Source organism: Mesocricetus auratus, unplaced genomic scaffold, assembly GCF_017639785.1.
Source record: "Mesocricetus auratus isolate SY011 unplaced genomic scaffold, BCM_Maur_2.0 Super-Scaffold_100006, whole genome shotgun sequence".
NCBI classification, from domain to species: Eukaryota; Metazoa; Chordata; class Mammalia; order Rodentia; family Cricetidae; genus Mesocricetus; species Mesocricetus auratus.
In genome coordinates, this window is record NW_024429190.1 from 21,466,454 (window position 1) to 21,486,540 (window position 20,087).

General features: G+C 41.7%; 1 long non-coding RNA gene across 1 annotated transcript in view; it reads right to left on the bottom strand.

The window, feature by feature from the left end:
- LOC121140804 overlaps nucleotides 1-20,087 on the bottom strand; it is a 101,715-nt gene that overhangs the window by 58,669 nt on the left and 22,959 nt on the right. Inside the window, exon 2 of the long non-coding RNA XR_005877725.1 lies at nucleotides 11,478-11,550. This is a non-coding gene — a long non-coding RNA (uncharacterized LOC121140804). The remainder of the gene's footprint in view (nucleotides 1-11,477; nucleotides 11,551-20,087) is intronic.

The following is a 20,087-nucleotide window of genomic DNA, read 5'->3' on the forward strand; positions in this document are numbered from 1 at the left end:
TTGTCTTTCAGAGTCACATAAAAGAAAAAGGCATTCACAGAGTGTCTACTACATGTGAGGAATTCCATATGCTCTTGCTTCATCCGCACAGTGGCTTACCAAATCCAGAATTATTAATCCCCCTTTATAGGCAGTAAAACTTCAGCTCAAGTAACTGATTCAAAACGACAAAGTCAAGCCCAAACTAAGTCAAACTAGGAGCAAAAGCTTCAAAACTCCGTTGCACAGTGGTGTCACAAAATCCAGTGCTGCTGTAAGAGAACAAGGGAAGAAATCCCAAGGCCATGAGAGTGGGAACAGGTGGTCCTCAGACCCAAGAAAAGTGTGGAGCTCTGCAGAGGAAGGTGGAGGAGAAAACGGCACTATTTCCCTGCTGGATCTGACCTCGGATTCTCTTGGTCTCCTTGGGAAATTGGAAGCACAGCAAAGATAAGTTTGTTTATCATAAATCCTGGGGCTCTGAGCATTGCAGAGAAATGTTTGAAACCCACAGATAAAATTCCATAGTCAGGATTCCACAGGTTGTCATAAAGTCACACAGCTCTGAGTAACTGCCTAAATGGGACTGTCTCAAAACACTTATCCTGCCCATCTCAGGATACCCCTTCGTAGCAAAGTCCCAAGTATTTTTCCTGCTCAATGCACACTCTGGCAAAAGTTTTCACCTCCTGTTAGTTTCCTATTAACCTTGCAAATCCCCTCTACTCCAGAAGCTGCATCAGCCTTTAAAAAGGAAGGGGGAGACAGGGAAAGCTCAGGGAAACCTCGCAAGGAGGTTGAGGTGATACAGGCCTGTTCTTAGAGAGGAACCCTTTGATGAATGGGCCATGCGTCTCTGAGAGAGAGAAAACAGCCAAGAAGTCAACCTCTTCCTCCCCTCAGATTTATGAATTTTCCAGCTAGAAGCAAAAGCATCACTCGGTCATGTTCGAAGAGCAGAAAGGTGACAAGGAAAGTGAAAAGACCAGAGGTTCCCTTGGCGTAGAAGTATGTCTGTTTTATGTAACATACGTGGTCTGTGTTCTAGAGAGCTCATTGCATAGGAAACGCATTTGATTGTCCTCATAAAGTAAATACTTCCTTTGCATTAAAAATGCAAAAAAAATGGATATGCTCTTTGCCTGGACTGCATGAAACAAAGGTTAAAAGTTCCAGTATGATTTTTGCTAGCAGAAAACAAATTTTGTTTCCTGAGTCCAGAGTTCAGATTTTTCTTGGAAGAAAATAAATAAAAATTGAGAGTATTTGCAATATTTGGGTTGCCGCAGACTATTGTGCTAAGGTACTTAATGTGTAAGAGTGTTTCTAGTCATTTGAGGCAAAATGGGCTGCAAAACCATCCTGGGACATAATAACTACATGAGAGCCGTAATTGTTTGCAGAACTTAGCAATGTGTGTTCTGGATGACTCTCTGCATAAATGCCACGTGACTCATGCTCTCAGTGACATTCTGTTTAGTAGTTGTTGGTTCGTGTGGTGGTTATTACGGGAGAGCTGTTATGCAATGTGTGATTGTTGAAGGAAGAACAAAGGCTGAAAGAAATCTACATCTTACTTATGAGGAAAGAAACACACAAAAGGAAATGAGCATATCAAAGAATTCTGTGCCTCATGATACACACTGCAGCCAAATGTGACATGTGCAAAGAGCTGCTCAGCCTTGTCTGGACAGCCTCATTCATCAGCATTTGCTCTTGCTCGCTCACCAGGCTGACCATGGACAGGAGAGCATGAAGAGCCAGAGAACAAAGTGCTGGCATGCGGGTCTAGCGGCATCACTTCTGAACATAGCTGTCTTAGTCTTCTGCAAAATGGCCTGATACTAAATGTTTTTGCCAAAAACCACGTATTTGTTCCACTAACCATTCATGATTACTTTCATTTCCAAGGCATTTGGTACCAAGATAAATGCATCAACGACCCTACCTGCCCTCAGGGAGCTCGCAGACAAGGAGATAAAACAAGCACATGAAAGAAAAAATCAGTTTGTCAAAAGGACTGCCATATTAAGTAGTAAGCAGCCAATTAGAGAAAATGGCATCACCAAGCTGTCAAAACTTTAGTCACATTAGTGACTTTCTCACAAAGCGTAGTATAACATGGTAAATATCTTTCTGTCAGCCATATTTCTAGTATCATCTGCTTTCCCATTATTTTCTGCTGGCCCAAATTTTTAATGCATTATAAGTTATTCTGCCTGGTGAAATATTTTGTTGTTATTATTGATGGTGTGTATGTGATGTGTATATATACATGGCATATGTACACATATGTGAGCTTGTAGGCACAGAGGCACAAGTATGATGTCAAATGCTCTGTTCTGTCACTTTCTGTATTAGTCCCCTAAGATAGCATCTCTCACTGGACATGGAGTTTGCTTTTTCTCTGGCTATGCTGGTATCTCACCAGCTCCAGCAATGCTTCTGTCTCTACCCACACAGTACAGGAGTTACAAGCATGCACAGCCACACCTGACTCATTATATGAGTGTTGGGGATTTGAACTCAAAAGTCTCATGCATGTTCAGCAAGCACTATTATCCACTGAACCATCTTCCCAGCCCCTCTTGTGATTCTTTTTCTTCTTCACAGATCCTTCTTAAAGAAGGAATAATGTATATAAAGGAATATGCCGATACCTTAGAGAAGCCAGTATAAATATGTGCTTGTAAAATGTAGTGAGTATTGGTGATAGGGGGATAAAGGATGGGGGAAGGTTTGATCAAAATAAAGTGTTCATGAAGAAACTGCATGGGACCTGTGGTCTTAAGACCCAAGTAACAGAATATAATAAGGGGACAGTAGAACAACACACATGGTTTGAAAAATGGGACATTGGATGTGAAAGGTTTAAATGAGGGTGAGAAAAAAGATTGGAAAAGATGGGCTAGAGGACAGGTTAGCCGAAACTAAGAATGTGTGAGAAAGCCTAATGAAACCCCACTAGTTTGCAAGCTAATTTACAAGATGTTTCTAAAAAAATTTGAGCATAGGTACCCTGCATGGATGAACAATCCTGCCTCCAGAAGAATGGGTTACTAAATAAATCTCAGTGCCAGGCACTGGTTACCTCCCTAAAAGTTATTGGTCAAGGGAGCCCCAGAGGTACCCAAAACAATACAGGTGTTGTCACTGCTCTTTGTTATAAACTGTAATAGATGGTAAGACCATATCTCTGAAGATACTATCCACTTTGGTTGCAGGACATAGAGAAATTAGGGTTGGGATGACTAGGAAACTCCCTTCCTGGTGGATAGTTTTCATAGTATTAGAAGGTGTTATGCAGGTTGCTGGAAGAGAAAAGACATCAGTAGAATTGCCCAGCTCTGGACTCCGTGTGCAATGCTACCAACCCCTAAGATGGGCCCACTGGTGTAAAAATGGCAGGAGTTTTTACAGGGTAGACAGCTGCTTTCTTGAATGGACTTGAAGTCTACGGTGAAAAGTATAACACTTTAAGTCACGTCATGAATGTTTTTCTTAACAGAACATTTGTATGCCTCCCTCTCTATACCTACATATTGAACTTGAACCATTTGCTCAATTAAAAAAAAAGACATAATGGAAAGAAATCCAGTGATAATTGGCAGCAAGAAAAATTTTATTCCCTCTGCCCTTTGCCCAGGCATAGAGCCATCAGAGTGTTACTTCATAAAATGTAATTTTTGCATTTTGAATGATTTAGAGTGAAGCAGGGTGTATAAATCAGAATGGCAACCATTGCCATGAATAGAGATGTATGTTTTTCCAAATGTCCAAGTAAAATACTTTGAAACACACTAAAGGACCTGCACAGCTCTCCAAAGGCAGTCATAATTGAAGTTAAACATGCTTGTTTGGACAGTCAGAGATTTACTGACGTCTCCTCCCTCCCTCTCCTTGAAATAAAGTGATCAAATCGCCATCATCTCTTCTTATGGAAACAGTTAATCATGCCAGTATGCCATACTGAGCATCTAGCCTTGTCTGCTACATTTGTAAAACTTTTCTGATGCTTTTGGGTGTGTTTTTAATTAGATGTGGTTCTTATGTATTAGGATGTCCAGAGAGTTACTGCATGAAAGATCTACACATGCTAATAACAGATTCTCCCTTTTCTTTTCTTTCATATTGCAATTCGGTGTGTCACTGCTGCCTCCTCTCTAGTCTTTTCCAGATTTCTCTCTTACCCAGAACACAGGTGGACCTTCTGACTGTCCTCTTGACTCCACATGAAGAATATACAAGTGGAATAACCCAAATGTAACTTGCATCTAGGGCCATCTTTCTCTGAACCATCTAATGCCTTCCCATTGCACAAGCCCTTCCACTGTGACTCACAGAGCACCCACCCACCGACACATCCACCCAGATCCCTCATTTCCCTCGGTATTTCCTCATCAGTTCTTCCTGTTCTGCACACATGTTAGTTTGTATGTGTCTACTGATTTAAAAAAATAAAAGCTGAGAAAGGTTCTAAAAGGAACTGTAAAGACAGATTGTGTTCATTTTCTACATCAAAGTTATAGGTGGTATAAATATCATCATGCTAAAAGCCTTTATCTGTGGTGGGTGGGGGTTACAGATGAGTTTATCTTTTCCCAAACTAGTCTACCTTTCATGAATTTACATTGTTTTATAAATTAATTTACCTTACTTCAAAAGGTTTCATAATAATGGATAATAGGCTTAGATATGCTCTTCAAAACTGTGTGGACTAGGAAAGGGATATCCAAGTGCAAAATCTCAGATGACACCAAGTTTCTGTCTTTGACTTTGTCCAGGCAGAAATCTCAGAAATCTGTATTCTACATTGCAGCATCCACACACAGTGACTAGCCAATCAAAAAGTTTGTTGAGTATCTGTAGGAGGAAGTCTGATGCTGCCATTAAACATGTGACTTACTAAGTCTATGCCGCCATTAAACATGTGACTTACTAGAGGCGCATACAGATGAGGTAATAAAAGGGCGGTTTACCACACCGCTAACCACACCCACTTTAGGCAGGACTAAAGACGTATAGACCTAAACAGCCCGCGAGTACTATCAGCTGAGGCTGAAAAAGAATTAGAATGGGTAGAAAAGAGAATATTAGAAGCACATGTGGACCGTGTGGATCCAAATCTGGACTGTATTCTGGTTATTTTACCATCTAGAGAATACCCCTCAGGAATATTAATGCAGAGGGACGACATCATTCTAGAATGGGTATTTCTGCCACATAAACAAAATAAAAAATTGAAAACATATATAGAAAAGATATCTGATTTGATATTAAAAGGTAAATTAAGGCTTCGTCAACTGACTGGGAAAGACCCAGCTGAAATTATTGTACCGTTAACGAATGAGGAAATTTCCTCCTTATGGAAGGATAATGAGTATTGGCAAATAGCTTGCAGTGACTTTTTGGGAAGTATTAGTAATAACTATCCCAAAACAGAGAGAATCAAATTCATAAAGAAAACAATTTGGATTCTTCCACGTATCGTGAGGCAAACACCTATTTCTGGAGTTCTTACCTTCTACACGGATGCAAACAAATCAGGTAAAGCAGGGTATAAATCAGGAAAAATAAGTAAAGTAGTTCAAAGCCCTTACAACTCCGTACAAAAGGCAGAGTTATATGCCATTCTGATGGTACTTAAAGACTTTACAGAGCCTCTCAATATAGTCACGGATTCTCAGTATGCAGAAAGAGTTGTCCTGCACATTGAGACTGCAGAATTTGTTCCTGATAATACAGAATTAACCTCATTGTTTTTACAATTGCAGGAAATCATCAGAAACAGGACTCATCCTATATATATAACACACATCAGATCCCATACAGGTCTGCCAGGTCCTCTGGCACAAGGCAATGATGAAATTGATCGTTTATTAGTAGGTAATGTGTTGGAAGCTTCAGAATTTCATAAGAAACACCATGTTAACAGCAAAGGTTTAAAGAAGGATTTTTCTATCACCTGGCAACAAGCCAAAGAAATAGTAAGAAATTGTCCCAGTTGCTCATTGTACACTCAAACTCCATTACCAGCAGGTTGTAATCCTAAAGGTGTTCACAGAAATGAACTTTTGCAAATGGATGTATTTCACTTCCCAGAATTTGGCAGTTTGAAATATGTACACCATACTATAGACACATTCTCAGGCTTCCAATGGGCTACTGCCCTCAGCTCTGAAAAAGCTGACTCTGTTATTACACACCTCTTAGAGGTAATGGCTGTTATGGGTATACCTAAAACAATAAAAACTGACAATGGTCCAGCATATGTTTCCAGTAAATTGGAACAATTCTTCAAATATTATAATATAAAACATGTAACTGGTATACCTTACAATCCCACAGGACAAGCAATAATTGAAAGGTCTAACCGAACCTTAAAGGAGATGCTTCATAAACAGCCAGGGAAAACAAAGACACCTAGACACAGGTTACACAATGCTTTACTAACGTTGAATTTTCTTAATGCTGATGAAAAAGGACAAACTGCAGCAGAAAGACACTGGACTACAGAGAAGACTTCTGAACTGAACCAACCGGTGTATTTTAAGGATTTTATGACCTCAGTCTGGAAACCAGGATATGTGTTACGTTGGGGAAGGGGTTATGCTTTTGTTTCCACAGGAGAAGAAAAGGTTTGGGTTCCATCAAAATTAATTAAAATTCGATCAGAACAGAAAACATCTCAGGAGGAGGAAGATAACAGCCCATCTACAAATTCATAGTCCACAATGGGTAAAGTGACCTCCTAAAAGGAAAGAGAAGTGTTTTGTTTTTGTATTCACAGGTAAACTCAGCAAAGAATACTGGACATATGGATTCCTGTAGAAGAATGAATAGCTACCCTGAGGACCATCAAACACACACTGTGTGGTATCAAAGTCTAAATCTCTCTATATTGCTTTTTCATAGTATCCTTTTATCTTTATTTCTTCACATACCTCAGTTCCCATTCATTTAACTGAAGCTGGCTTTGGAGTTGGATTGGCTCTCCTACTCTAAACCCAAGCATGTTATTTAAATACAATTCAGAATTTCTGTATTATATCAAAGAGCCATTGATATAAGACAGAAGAAATAAAATGAGGGACTGTTATCTATGGATTTCTTTTTCTGAACAGTCTAATTTCCTCCAGGTTTTCCATCTTCCCTATTGTCACCTCTTCTGTATGCTTACATGTGAAAGTTAAAATATTTCTTTGTTAACAGTAATGTTCGAGTTTTCCAGAGTACAAGGGATTTCCTGACAGCAATCTTCAACTGCTTCCGAAAGAGAATGAGGATCCACTTCCTTGACTTCACCTGATTCGACTGGAGGCATCTGAATTGCCCCACATCATTGACTCCACCTGACAAGCACTATCCTGAAACTGGCTTGAAACTACATCACTCGACACAACTCCAGACCAAGGAACAGAAATAGCACATCTTTTACAATCTGACCAGAGCTTCAAGATAAGAGCTTCAATCAACACTAGAACCTCAGTCAGGAACTTCAATCAAGCAGCTCCTGCCATACTGAGACTGTCTGATCTACTCAGATTTTGTTATACTAACATTTTCTTTTCACAGGTCCCCATGAGATTATCATCGTCCCATCTCAGCAGGAAGTAGTTTTGAGAATTCCACGCCCCCTCTCCCTACTATTGATATTATAAGATCACACCTGTTAGTGTTAGTTTTCAATTATTTTAGAGTTGGGATTGGAAGGAGGTGTTCATATTTGGGTGTTTCTTTAAGATAAGTTTAGGTTTAGATAGAATAGATGTTTGATACATTTTGTTCATGGACACAAGTTAGTTGTCCTTTTTTAGACTAAAAGGGGAATTGTAGGAGGAAGTCTGATGCCGCCATTAAACATGTGACTTACTAAGTCTATGCCGCCATTAAACATGTGACTTACTAGAGGCGCATACAGATGAGGTAATAAAAGGGCGGTTTACCACACCGCTAACCACACCCACTTTAGGCAGGACTAAAGACGTATACGGCTGGACGTAAAGACGTATACGTACGTAGGCGGAACTACGTCACTAGCCAGGCCCACTTTTGGGCATGGCTAGGGGCGTTACGGGGGAAGGCATAAAAGACAGCGCACAGGAAGTCTCGCTCTCTTTTCCTGGAGTTCGGCTTCCGGTCCAGTCGCTAGCTGAGATCTGCTGGGCTTCTCGGGGTTTGGTATCTTGTGAGTAATTTTCTATATAAAATACTTAGCCTTATTTTCAGTAATTGTGTGTCGCGTATCGTTACAGCGTCCGTAAAGCCAACAGTATCTGCTCTGAGATCTCTGTCCTTAAACACTCCCACTAGGAACTCTTGAGATATGGGGCAATGAAGAAGATCCACCACTGAAACAGTGCAGCCGTTAGGAAGCTCAGAAATCATGTGAGACAGGAATAGAGTGATATTAAGAATGATGGTGCAAAGCTTATGGAAATAACCAACCAATAACTGATTAGAGTTGAAACCCACTACACGAGCTGGAACCCTTATACACTTGTGTGGCCAAAAACCTGAGTTCAGATAGGTCATGGGCCTATGGGAAAACCAAACACGCTTGCTCTGCTAAAGGAATATGGCAATCTAATGACTCCTAACCACATTCTGCTATACTCATAGATTGGTATCTTGGTCAGCCCTCGCCTGAGAAACTTCTTTGTACTGTAGATGGGAAGTAACACAAAGACCCACAACATAAGAATGGGCAGAGAGTGAGACTTTGGAGCACCCAGTCCTAAATAGGATGTCTTCACCAAAACCCATTCACGGACCTACACAGAAAAGGAGGTAGGAAGATTCAAAGAGCCAGAGGTGGTGGATGATTCTTAGGAAACAGTGTCTCCCAAACACAATAGGACTAGTAAACATATGGACTCACAGACTTGCATATAGACTTGTGAGAGCACACAAGTCCTGCACAGGTTCAAAGACAATATCCCAGCAATGAGAAGAGAAAGTGGTCACAAAGTGCCACCCCTTACCAAGAAGCCATTTGCAATTGATGCCTGCTGGGAAAGGGGAAATCTGTTTTCTCCAATGGAGTGTCGCTGACTATGTCAACCACACTACAGGGCAAACTTCTTGTATAGGAGTAACTGGCCAACACAAAACAGATTCCATTTTGGGTGGAGGTTTTGTTGTTTTTTTGTCTTTGGGGTGGTTTTGTTTTTGGTGTGCTCTCTGTTTTGTACTTTTTGTCTTTTAATTTTAGTTTGTTTTTATTTTTTCCTTTTCTTTTCTTTCTGTTTTTGAGAAAGAGGAGGAAGAATATGAAGTCGGATGGACAGGGAGGTGTGAAGGATCTTGCAAGAGTTTGAGAGAGAAAATTTTGATCAAAGTATATTATAGTAAAAAGTTAGCAAAAGATTATCATTTTTAAAGAAAGAAATATAATTTAAACCTTTTCAACCACATTATAAATGCTTTAAAGACGAGCATTATGCTTTAGATCTCAAATGTGCCCCCAAAGTCCATGTGCTGCACGAAGTCATCCCCAGTGCAGCAGTGTTCACAGGTAATTGGATAATGCAGGCATTTAACTCATCCACGACAGATTAGAAACTACCCCTTGTCTTCAAACATGCTTGCACAGGTTCCTGAAGTACTGGACACTTGGAAGTGTGGCTTCATTGGAAGAAGTAGGTCTCTGGAGGGTTAGACTTGAAGGGGTTATCTTGTCTCTCCTCCTTCAGTACTGTTTCTCCTTCTGTCCCTCTCAATTCTCTATCTCCTCTTGTCCTTCTCCCTTTCTGTATTCCTGTTCCTTAACTCTCTCTTTCTCTCCCTCCCTGTCTTAGTTAAGATTTTATTGCTGTGAAGAGACACCATGATCACAGCAACTCTAATAAAAGAAAACATTTAATTGGGGTGGCTTACAGTTTCAGAGGTTTAGTCCATTATCATCATGACGAGATGCATGGCAGCATGCAGGCAGACATGGTGCTGGAAAAAAGAGCTGAGGAATTCTACATCTGAATTGGTAGACAGCACAAAGAGAGAGCCACTGGGCCTGGCTTGAGCATATATGGCACCTCAGAGCCTGCCTCCACATTGACACACCTCCTCCAACAAGGCACATCTCCTAATAGTGCCACTCCCTATGGACCAAGCGTTCAAACACATGAGTCTATGAGGGCCATACCTATTCAAAACACCACACTCCTTTCTTGCTTCTTCCTCTCCTCTCTCCCCTTCCCCGACTCTCTCCCTTCCTCGTTCCCTACCTCCTCCCTGCTTACAACAATGCTACACCTCATGTTTCTGCCACATGATGGATGTTCAGTCTCATCACAGACCCAAAACAGCAAAGCTAGTGACTATGGACTGACTACCATTTTAAGCCAGCATAAATCTTTCTTACTGTTAGTTGATTTTTGCAAATATTTTGTCACAAGGATAGAAAGCTGGTTAACAAAGCAAGGGCCATAGCTATTCATCTTGTCTGCCTGACAAATGTCCAGACAGCCGTAGGGATGGATTTAAGCCTAGCCTCCTAAGGTTGCATTATGATGGGAAGAAAATTAACACATCATTTTGTGTAGAAGACGGAGATATTTGATTCTGAGAACTGAAATAGAGGATGCCCTCTTTGAGTAGGATACCAAGAAATGCTTCCAAGAGTCTACATAAGTCAGGGATATATGAGCCAGCGTGTGGCATTGCAAGGAAGAGCCTTACAAGCAAGTATACAGTTGAGGCCATGTCTCCAAGGCAGGAAGAGCATTGGGGCATGAGAAGAGTAAATTATCTTCCATGTGACTGGCAACATGAAGGAGCTACTAGAAACATGGGAGGGTAGATTAGGAAAGCTCTTATACATCACATAGGGGGTTTGTCTCTTTTCTAAATATTATAAAGAGCCATTGGTGAGGACACAAGACAAGATGGTCACTTTGAGAGGAGAGAAGGACACGGCTGTGCCAGGACAGAGATGGATCTGTGAGGATCAGCAATGGGCTGGGCATGAAGAGAGTGAGAATCAAAGCTGAATGACTGACACACAGCTTATTCATAGGTGAGTTCTCAGGGCCCTGCTTGGTCCTGACACAAGCAGCACCAGGCAATTATGAGTTAGCTGAGCCAGAGTTACAAGGATAAATGAGTAGGGTGCTCCTGGCTAGAATGGTTGGTAGAAAAAAGTAGAAAACATGCCACCCATTTCCTGAATTCTTGCCAGACATTCTCTAGGGGATAGTGGTGAAGAGAACAAGATGTCAGGCAAGTGGAGTGCAGCAACACTGAGAGCCAGAGAGGCTTGAGCTTAAGACCTAGTTCTTACTTCAGCTCTCTGTGTGTTCTTGTGTTATTTTGTGTCCCTGTATGAGCCTTAGTTTCTATACCTATAAAATGGAGTTAATTATACTGATTTATACGCCTGTCTCTGCTTTCTGTGCTCTAAATATGTGACCAGGAGCAAGCCTGGTAAGAATTCTGAGCCTCTATTTGTTTACCTGTTTAATGGAACCACTCAAGACCAAACAAACCACTGTGCTTACCTAGAGCCACAATTCCATTTTCAGAGTCCTAAGTGTCCAACATCTGAGTGCCAGGGCTATGTACCACCAATGTCTATAAAAATAAGTGAAGAGAAATGATTTAAAGATACCAGCAAGGAGAGACTGGAGATGCTCAGGTAGTCTTTCTCTACAGGCAGTATGAGGAATTGAGGATGACAACTGGATAAATGCATGTACAGATGCAACACTAGAGCTCTCCTAGTTTGCACCAGATCCAGTTCAAAATGTCCCACACCTGAGGACCACTGGGCAGAGATGGCAGTACCTGAAAGCATTCGGGACCGGAGGACCAGATATAAATCCCAGGGAGACTGCCTTTCCTAAGCACAAGGAATACCAATTTATACCTCATCATCTCACCCTTTAGGTCTGGTTAAAGGTTTGACCTGCACCTCCTCTCTCTTTCCAAAATCTTGTCCTGTTCCCTCTTAATGTGATTTACTCTATGGCTCCAGCTGCTGACTTTGGCAGCTGTCCCAGCTCTCCACCGACCACTGAGCGTGGGCATCACCCTGAATGACTTCCACTGGGCCACGAGGCAAGGGTTCCTGCTAAAAGCTCCAGAGAGCACCCACTCCCATAAATGGCCCTGGAAAAACATGCTGCCCCCCAGCCCCACCTCTTCTCACTTTCAACACCCAGGCACACTTTGGGGCGCAGAATGAAAGGCTGGGCTAAAGGGGACTTGCATTTTTACACTGTATTTGAGTTAGCTGTTTTATCTGGACGTGGACCTGAACAGGGAAATGAGGGAGAGAGAGGGGGGGCTTTATGAACTCAAAACCAAAATAGACCATTTAAGTTGGGCTGAGTGAAGTCACTGAATGTGCCCTGAAAAATACTTTCAAGGCATTTTAGAAATTTTGCACCCAAAAAAAGTGCCTTGGCCAAATTGAACTCAAGGTCCTCAGATATTCAAGTCCTCCATTTTCCCTGAGATTTTCTTTACAGTGTAGGGACTTGAAAAAACAATGAGAATATGTCCTGAAAAGTTACGTGAACATGTGAAAGCTCACATTCCTACAAATCACACACACAACACCACCATCACCACCACCATCACCACCACCATCACCACCACAATCACCACCACCATCACCACCACCATCTCTGTGAAATTCCACCTTTTCAGAACTGTCCCTGCCTCTTGCTCATCTCCTCAACATTCTCTTCTCGGCATTGATTGACCAGATCAATTGGCAGCCAGTTCCTCCTAGAGAGTTCTGGGTTCTGATACTCCTTGTCAATTTCTGGTGGCCCCATTGTGAACCCAGATACCAAGCTGGGCTCCCATGGCAGGTTCCCTGACAAAATTTCTCTACACACAAGGATGTAGTCCTTGGGTGATTCTGCTGTTCTCTCAATCCTGCATTTTTGATGCTGAAGTTGCCCCCAGAGCCTACACTTCCCTCTGTCTGTCCATTCTCTGAGTCTTAACCCCCTTCCTGGTAGGAGTTTCCCTGTTCTTTCTCAGCATCTCACTCCCAATTCTGCCTGCTGAAGTCTTCCCTCAATGATAAGGTTGCCCTATTGTCAGCTCCCATATGGATGTCCCTAGCTCTGACTCCTCTGTGCACTCCATCTCTGTCCCTCCTGCCACATAGTTCTTTCCATCCTGGCTAAGGCTGCTGGACCATCCCACGGGAGTATCTTTGTCTTTGTACTTGAGAGCTACATAATCTTTAGCAAACAGTTGAAATTTCCTACCTTGAAACCCTATCCTTCTGTACTGAAAAGTCCAAGTAAGATTTCTCTTAGGGTATATGAAAATATAAAATGAATTTAAAGCTCTTAGCACTGTGGTAAGTTCTGGGTGTTGGGAATGAAAGTTGGTGCTGAGAGTTTTGGCCTAGTCATATAAATATACAGGACTGCAATTTATTTTCAATTGTATCACAAGCTTAACACAAAACATACATGAAAATACATATAGATTCATATGGATAACCCTCACATGTATTACTATACTATATGTGAAGATAGCTATAAGTTCAGAACTTGACACTCATTTATATTACTATCCTTGCCAGAAGTGATCAACAGGCATTGTGTTAATTGCTTTAAATGTTTGCGATATTCAAGTTCACACACCCAACATGGCTAGCCTATAGTACCCATCAGTCAATCAAACACCAATCTAGACATTCTGTAAATGTGGCTTTCTGCTACAGACAGTTGCTTTTTTATGAAAGGGAAGTTATGAAAACTAACACTAACTTTGTTGGTTGAAAGGTCTCCAAAGCAGAGCTGAGATTTCCCAGAAACAACTCCAGCAATAGACTATGGTATCCCCTCCTGCCCACCATGTTCAGCATGTCTTGCCTAATGACCAGCCTTTGATTTTAGGCTTGGCTAGCTGAACTTACAACCCTGTAAGTCAATTCTTCTCCTTACAATGAGTGTGTACCTCTTTTCTTCCTCTCAATATTTGTATATCTATGTATATACATATACATATTCATATTCCATATTATACATATATAGTATAACTATACACGTGATACATACTTTATGGATTCAGGCATCTCTGCTGGTTAGCTTTCTAAAATTAGTGGAACCTGACATAATGTTCCTATGTTATTTTAACATACATGTGATGGTTGATTTTCTGTGGCCATTAGCTTTATGTCGCTTGATCTCATTGTTATTTTTGTGGTCACACATTATTCAAGACATGATCAGAGAGGGTATTTTTTGGAAGAAATTAATGTTTCTTAGTAGACACTAACTAATGCAAGCATGTCTAATGTAAAAGGGCCTCATCTAATCAGTTGAAGACCCAAGTAGCACAAACTACTGAGCTTGAGATTTCTCAAATCAGTGGGAATTGTGCTGCATTTGTCTTGAACTACAACAAGAATTATTTCCTGGGTCTCCAATGTGGAAGTCTTTAGCCTTCAACCTCACAATTAGCTTTTTCCGCAGTCTCCAGACACCTACCTAGCTCCTGCCATGAAGACCTTTGATTGTCCAGTTTCGAGACTTGCATGGGGAAATTCCTTAAAATAAACGTTTTTCCTTCCCCTTATCCTGGCTCTGCTTCCCTGGAAAAACCAGAGCTCTGCACAGTAGTAGATCAGATTTGCTGTTGGGGATTGCTAACACAGTTGCTCTTTATATTTGTACTAGCACAGGCATTGGTATCAGTGATAGTTCAGGATCATTTAACATCAATTTTTGTACAACTGAATCAGGATTAGGGTTAACATCTGCAGTTGAGCTAATAGCAGCAGAAGGAAATGTCTTTGAAACCTAAATTCTAATTACAATCAGTAATATGTAAATGTTGCGCCCTTCCCACATCTCAACTCTGCTGCCGAAGACCCCAAGGTTCATACCTAGAACTCATTTAATAAATTTGGGAGGGCAGAAAAGTTGAGTACACAAAGAAACAAAGTCCAGTTTCTTTGTATCATGGAAAATTGAAGGAGACAGACACTTCAGGGACTTCCTTTGCAACAGAGCGTGTTCACAAGTGCAAAGCATGTCCATTAAAACAGTTTCCACTGGAGCAAAGAGAAGTCTGTGAAGCAGGAACACAAGAGAGTCGTCACCCGTGTGCTGAAGGTCAAGTTTTAAAAGGATAAATGCTCCAGCAGGGATCCTCTGAAATGCAGAGGTTTTGGATGGACTTTGTGGTAGGTAGACAGTGATGAGCAGCCTGAAGGATGGCTGTGTTCATTCATTAGCAATAAACAGCCACAGGAGGCCCCTCCTGTGATAACAAAGGGAAGGACACTGTCTGCCTTCATTTTCTTAGTTTGCCTTCTTGAGTCAGGAACTTCCCCTTTATGTCAACAAAGTTTATGAGAATATTTAATTTATTATACACCATCTGAAGACCCAAGAGAAAACAGCAAGATGAATTTTTCCATGAAGTAACTACATTCCAACTATCAAATTAAATAGAATATTCAGTGTACAGACAAATAAAACCATATCGTGATTGATTATGACCTTGCCCACTGGCCCTCCTGTGTGGAAGGACAGTGTGGACAGAGCAAGCTGTTGGCTCTGGCTATATATTAGAACTGTGATCTTTTCTCTTCTCTGATCACAAAATGGCCTGGGCTACTTCAAATCAGTTCCTAAGAGTGATCATTCCAGGAGCGTGAGTTGCTCCGCTCCCATTTCTTTATCTAGAGGACATACAATTTTTGAGCAATCAGTTGCTTTCGATCATGACTGTCAGCCAAACATCATCGAAGCTTAGAGTTGCAAGACAACAAAATACAAAAGAAAAGTGCAAATTAGAAAACAGTGATTAGGTATATTCTCTTCCCTGTGAAATATGGAGCCAGGCATCTGGGAAAGTGAGTCTCTGTTTGCTGGAAGGCTAATTTAACTGGAAATTTTATATTATCTGGGTACTCTCTCGCTGAAGTGTGTCAGCTTGGTCCTTGCTGGTCTTCCAGCTACTCCACTCTAATAGCTGCCTACACCTGCACACATTCACACACATCCCGAGCTCTTGGTTCTCCTGGTGCCTTCTGCATTTTCAGGTGCACTGTATCTACCTTTAGCACCCATGATCACCCATTTCTGTGAGACAGGCAATCTATGGGATACTTAGTGTTTTGCTGCAGGAAATAGAAAGCAACATAGTATCTTTGTATTTTTTTTTCCTCCTCCAAATTCAGCACTGTCTTCACCTCCCTATCACCTCAGATGCTTGAAGATGCTGAAGTCCTCTCTGACTTGGGTGAAAGTCCTTACTTCAGCAAGGAACTGTGATGGTTATCAGTGACTGTCAACTTGACAGACTCGAGAATCACCCATGCTTGTGACTAGTATCTAGGTTAGTTTAACAGCAGTTGGGCTAAGCACCTTAACTGTGGGTGGCATCATTGCCTGGGCTGGCATTCTGGAGTGGGCAAATAGAGAGCAGAGCACCAGCATTCATTAGTCTCCACTTTCTGACTGAAGATGAAATGCCTCAAACTTCTATCACCATAACTTCCTGACCAAGGACTGTGCCTTCAGACCGAGAGCAAAAATAAACCCTTTTTCCTTATCCTGCTTTTGTCTGGTAATTGTCACAACAATGAGAAAAGTAACTAATACGGGGACCAGGATTTTTTTTGTTTCCCTGCATCTGGTGATATCCTTTTGAAAGGGGTGAGACAGAGTGAACATGAGCTCCCCAGACTGGAAAGTAGCACCCCAAGATACCTCCTGAGTGCTCTCCCTGCTTCAGCTATTGACCGCTACAATTTACTCATTTTAATACAGCAGTTTCAGTCCAGAATCTTCTTGTGGTTTCCGCACACTGCAATTTAATGCAGAGTTTGACTGTCCTGGTTTCCCCTTGCCTCATAGCATCCTTGACTCTCCCTAACACACAGCCAGCATTCTGCTTTTCTGTTCAGCCATTTCCTACTGATTGGAAGAAACTTCCAGAAACTTCCCTGAATAGTTGTCCTACTTCCTAGCAGAATGCTAGGGCTGTGTTGGCCTTTCCCCCTTCCCTCTTTTGCTTTTGCTGTAGCACCAAATTAGTCTAAACTTTTATGAAGTCCACTTGTTTATTATGTTTTCCCGAGCCCCTGTCATTACCCATGTTGAGAGCAATGGTTTTGGGGTATTTTCTTCTCAACACAAAGGGAAGCAGAGCTTACAGTTGGCACTCCATAAACATGGACAGAGGGAGGAGCCCAAAAGTTTGAAACGTAGTAAGATTTTCTCAACCTATATGAGGCTACAGGCCTCTGGAGGTGGGTGGTTAGGTCTAAGCATAGATAGAGCTGGGCTGTCTCTTATGCTTAGGTTGAACACTGAATAAGTAATGCCTCCAAGAGCCAAGAACATGTGGCCCAATAGAGTTAATCACAGTGTACACCAGGTCCCCAACACTGTGCCCTGAAACGCTAGGGAAGAGTAAACAGAGACCCATCATTGGCAGTGAATTCTCAATCAGAGTGTAAAATGGAGTCTTAGGAAAATTACGATTAAGTTATAAAAACTAAAGTTCAACATTTCTTTTGAAAAACGGCTTCCCCTCCTCCTACTCCTCCCAATTCTTCACCATCACCCCTCTCATCCACACCCTTTCTGAATCTCCTTAGAAAACAAATAAGCATTTAAGGAATAATAACAGAATACAATAAATCAAAAAAGAACAAATGAGGAAGCCCATAAAAACCCAAAACCAGACGTCATGATATTTATGCAAAAGACCTATGAGATTAAAAAAAAAGACTCTGACTTAGCACTGGACAATGAAACAAAGAACGTCCAAAGATGCTGAGTCCCTGTACTGGCTATCTACTCCTGGGCATGAGTCCTACATGTAAGGGTAGTTTGTTTCTCCCAGTGAGACTCCCATGCAAGTGGCTATCAATTGGAGATAGCTTCTGGGTTAGTAATGGGAGAATGTTTCCATTTCTCCTTCTGACTCTAGGACCCCATCCATCTGGTGCAGACCCATGCATGTGGATTATTCCTTTACACGATGTGAATATGTGTCACCGTGATTGGTTTAATAAAAAAGCTGACTGACCAACAGCTGAACAGGATAAGGTTAGGCAGGAGAACCAAAATGAGAGTGCTGGCAGGAAAAAGGGTGGAGTCAGAAGAGACACAAGCAGACACAGAGAGAAGCAAAGTGGACATGTCATACTGAGAAAAAGTATGTGCCAAGTCACATGGCAAAGCATAGATAAGAAATATGGGTTAATTTGAATGTAACAGTTAGCTAGTAACAAGCCTGAGCTATTGGCCATGCTTTTATAATTTATATTGACTCTCTATGTCAGTTATTTGAAAACTGATAGGTGGGAAAGAAAAGTCTGTCTACATATGCAGACCCTGAGCATGCTGTCACAGTTTCTGTGAGCTCAGATGTGCACCAGCCCTGTTGAGTCTGGAAGACTTTGATTCCTTGGTGTCCTCCATCCCCTTTGGTTCTTATGCTCTTTTTGCCTTCTCTTACATCTAATTCCCTGAGCTCTAAGGGGAGGGATTTTATGGTGACCTATTTAGGTCCTCTCCCTTACCATATATAATCTGGCTGTGGGTCTTTGCATTTGTTCCTATTTGCTACAAAAAGAAGTTTCTGTGATGATGGCTAAGCAAACACTGATTTATGAGTACAGAAGAATGTTGTTAGGAATCATTTTAATGCTATGTTCCTCTAGCTGTGATGACCCCTCAATCATAAAATTATTTTAGTTGTTAATTTATAATTGTAATTTCACTACTGATGTGAATCATAGTGTATACACCTGATATACAGGATATCTAGTATGCAATCCCCATGGAATGGTTGACTCCCAAAGGGGTCATGACCCACAAGTGAGAACTACTAGAGTCTAGCAAAATTGCAGTATGTTGTTTTCCCCTAAGTTTCAGGCCTATCTAGTCTTAAGTTCTTGGTACCCCAGCAATCCTTGGTATGAGTTGCATCTCCTGACTTGGGCCTTGACTCAAATCAAATAGTGGTTGATTATTCCCACAAGCTTTGTGAAGTAATCTAAGAAAAGCAGCACGGGAAGTGGTGTCACACGCCTTTAATCACAGCACTGAAGAGCAAGAGGCAGGCAGATCTCTGAGTTTGAAGCCAGCCTGGTCGACAGAGCCATTTCCAGGACAACTAGGGCTGCTACACAGAGAAACCCTGTCTTGAAAAACCAAAATTAAAAAAAAAAATACAGAAAAGTCCATGCAAGAGAAAGATGCCGTGCCACAGGGTTCAAGCGGGGGGGGGGTTATTAGGGAAAGGGATCATAAAAATGGGAAAGGCAAGAGGGGAGACTGGCCTCCAGAGGCAGGAGTAAGAGGAGAGAGGAGAAAGGAAACAGGGGGAGAGGGAGAGAGAGAGGGAGAGAGAGGAGAACAGACAGAGAGAGAGAGAGAAAGAAAGAGAAAGAGAAAGGGAGAGCAAGCAAGAGAGAGACAGAGACACAGACAGAGACAGAATGGGAGGTGGACAAGGCCCTTTTAAAGGTGGACATAATAAATGTGCACAGGTGGTGTTCTTTAGTGGCTGTAGCTGAGGGTGTACCCTGTCAGAACCTCAAAGACAGGCCAGTACAGATGCCTGAACACTTATACTTTATACCGCTGTTGCAGTAGCATACATTGTAGGTAGTTACCTTTGCAAATCCAACAGCTTGGTGTTTACCTTTTTTACTTTAGCAGTACGCAGAGTACGTGCGGTGTTGTGAATGAGAATCGCCCCAATAGACTTACACATTTGAGTGATTAGTCACCAGAGAGTGGAATTGTTTGGAAGGATTAGAAGGATGAGGAACTATGGCCTTGTTGAAGGAAGTGTGTCACTGAGGGAAACCCATGCCAGTCTCCTCCCCCTCCCCCGTCTCTCCCTCTCCCTGCCTCTGCATCAGGCTCTAGCTCTCAGCTGTTGCTTGGTGTCATGCATGCCACAATGCTCTCCACCATGATCATAATGGAGACTCTGAAACTGTAAGCAAGCCTCCAGTTAAATGCTTTCTTTTATAGGAGTAAAAGTTGTCTTGATCATGGTGTCTCCTCACAGCAAGAGAACAGTAAATAAATACTAGCTTGATTCCCACATATTCAACAAACTATATAGGTGTTATCTTCAGCAATAGGGCTTAACTGTCAGTT